The sequence below is a fragment of the Astyanax mexicanus genome, chromosome 3, assembly GCF_023375975.1.
Source record: "Astyanax mexicanus isolate ESR-SI-001 chromosome 3, AstMex3_surface, whole genome shotgun sequence".
NCBI classification, from domain to species: domain Eukaryota; kingdom Metazoa; phylum Chordata; class Actinopteri; order Characiformes; family Acestrorhamphidae; genus Astyanax; species Astyanax mexicanus.
Genome location: NC_064410.1, coordinates 31,520,001 through 31,522,500, shown reverse-complemented (window position 1 = coordinate 31,522,500; position 2,500 = coordinate 31,520,001). Strand labels below are relative to the sequence as shown.

At 43.7% G+C, this 2,500-nt stretch overlaps 4 non-coding genes across 4 annotated transcripts; all 4 read right to left on the bottom strand.

Moving 5' to 3' along the window:
- Window positions 1–15: 15 nt before the first annotated feature.
- Window positions 16–87, bottom strand: trnap-cgg (transfer RNA proline (anticodon CGG)). Its single transcript has one exon. It is a non-coding gene; the product is annotated as a tRNA-Pro (tRNA).
- A 94-nt stretch (window positions 88–181) lies between these two features.
- trnap-agg (transfer RNA proline (anticodon AGG)) lies at window positions 182–253 on the bottom strand. The gene has a single exon. It is a non-coding gene; the product is annotated as a tRNA-Pro (tRNA).
- Window positions 254–690: 437 nt separating this feature from the next.
- Window positions 691–762, bottom strand: trnap-ugg (transfer RNA proline (anticodon UGG)). Its single transcript has one exon. It is a non-coding gene; the product is annotated as a tRNA-Pro (tRNA).
- Window positions 763–855: 93 nt separating this feature from the next.
- On the bottom strand, window positions 856–927 carry trnap-cgg (transfer RNA proline (anticodon CGG)). The gene has a single exon. It is a non-coding gene; the product is annotated as a tRNA-Pro (tRNA).
- Window positions 928–2,500: the final 1,573 nt, after the last annotated feature.

Sequence of the window (2,500 nt, the reverse complement as noted above, 5' to 3'; positions counted from 1 at the left end):
GAACTTCCACCAACTGGGCTCGTCCGGGATTTGAACCCGGGACCTCTCGCACCCGAAGCGAGAATCATACCCCTAGACCAACGAGCCACGTAGACTTCAGTGCTCCGGACAGTCTTTTTTTTATTTATTTATTTTTTTAAAGCACCAACTAAAGGATTGACTCGGAGAACTTCCACCAACTGGGCTCGTCCGGGATTTGAACCCGGGACCTCTCGCACCCTAAGCGAGAATCATACCCCTAGACCAACGAGCCACGTCGAATTCAGAACTCTGGACAGCCTTTTTTTTTTTTTTTAAAGCACCAACTAAAGGATTAACTCAGAGAACTCCCACCAACTGGGCTCTTCCGGGATTTGAACCCGGGACCTCTTGCACCCAAAGCGAGAATCATACCCCTAGACCAACGAGCGACGCAGACTTTAGCGCTCCGGACAGCCTTTTTTTTTTTTTTTTTTTAAAGCACCAACTAAAAGATTAACTCGGAGAACTCCCACCAACATGGCTCGTCCGGGATTTGAGCCCGGGACCTTTCGCACCCAAAGCGAGAAACATACCCCTAGAGCAACGAGCCACGCCGACTTTAGAACTCTGGACAGCCTTTTTTTTTTTTTTTTTCAGTGCTCCGGACAGTCTTTTTTTTTTTTTTAAAAGCACCAACTAAAGCATTAACTCTGAGAACTCCCACCAACTGGGCTCGTCCGGGATTTGAACCCGGGACCTCTCGCACCCAAAGCGAGAATCATACCCCTAGACCAACGAGCCACGCCAACTTCAGTGCTCCGGACAGACTTTTTTTTTTTTTTTTTTTTTCAAAAGCACCAACTAAAGGATTGACCCAGAGAACTCCCACAAACTGGGCTCGTCCGGGATTTGAACCCGGGACCTCTCGCACCCGAAGCGAGAATCTTACCCCTAGACCAACGAGCCACGTAGACTTCAGTGCTCCGGACAGTCTTTTTTTTATTTATTTATTTTTTTAAAGCACCAACTAAAGGATTGACTCGGAGAACTTCCACCAACTGGGCTCGTCCGGGATTTGAACCCTGGACCTCTCGCACCCGAAGCGTGAATCATACCCCTAGACCAGGGGTGTCAAACTCATTTTGGCCGAGGGCCACATTGGCATATTGGCTGTCCTCCGAGGGCCAGATGTAACTTATAAATGTAATAAAATGTAACCAAATGTAATATATGTAAATGAATGTAATTACTCCTTAATGTTAAATAACTCTCAATATATTATTTATTCAATCAAATATTACAGTAGCATGGAAAAAATGTTTGCTTGTTGCTCTATTAACATAAATCCTTTTAATTTGTCATGTCATGAAATCCAAAAACTCCATCAATCAAGAACCAAACTATTCAAGTGAATAGAAATGACATGACATCAAGTTATATTAACTTTGAAATTATTAACTGAAATAAGGCTTAATAAATATAAAATCAAATTGTGAGCTGTTAAGAACATAGCATTTCCTCAGATTTAGCAGTTCCTCATCCAACCACTAGTGGGAGCTGCAGCAGCAGCACCACAAGTCCGCAGTCTTTACTGAGTCAGAGCTACAGCCCAGCCACGGGCTACAGGGCTCAGCTCAGCCAGTCTGGAGCGTTTTTAAAAATTTTAAGTTCTTCTGTGTATGAAATAAAGATTTTTGTAACCGAATAATACAGCTCTCTACAGTTCATCTTTCAGCCCAATCACCTAACAGCAGCCGTTTAGAGCATGAGTCACTGCTGGGATTACATTATAAACAGGTCAGTTAGCGCGCTGCTAACCTCAGGATGTTTATAACTACGGAGTTTAGTGGACACACCACGGCTGCAAGGTTAGACTGTTGAAGGCTACTGAAGACTATTAAAGGCTATTGGAGGTTATTGAAAGGGTTATTGAGGGCAGAAATTAGTAAAGGCTGGTTAGATAAGTGATTCACGTCCTCGTACTTTGCTGCGGTGAAACTGCGACTAGCGCTGTCCCAGTGATGTTTATTAACGTCATTAAAACAGATTTTGTCAGCTATTGTTTTATAAATATTTACACAGAACTTATATCTCTCCTAAAAAGCGTTTATTTTGGTCAGTAACACTCTTCGTAACACAAAAGGCATACCGGTCTTTCGCCTTGAAGCACAGCCGTCCGTCTGCATCAACTTCTCTTTTTCTGGACATTATGGGATAAACATTTATATGTCTCAATTCCACCCGCGAAGTTACACCTTCCCTCCGGCAGGGTTTCCACATCAATGACTACACTGCCGTGTAGTGGCAGTAAGCCGTAACTTTGCGGGTAATACAATCGACAAGCATTGTGGGAAATGTATTTTTTGGTCAAAGAACGCTTCTGACTTATTTATTATAGACACTAAGATCTTACAAGCTCTCGCGGGCCACATAAAAAGACGTGGCGGGCCACATTTGGCCCGCGGGCCTTGTGTTTGACACATGTGCCCTAGACCAACAAGCCACGTAGACTTCAGCGCTCCGGACAGTCTTTTTTTAA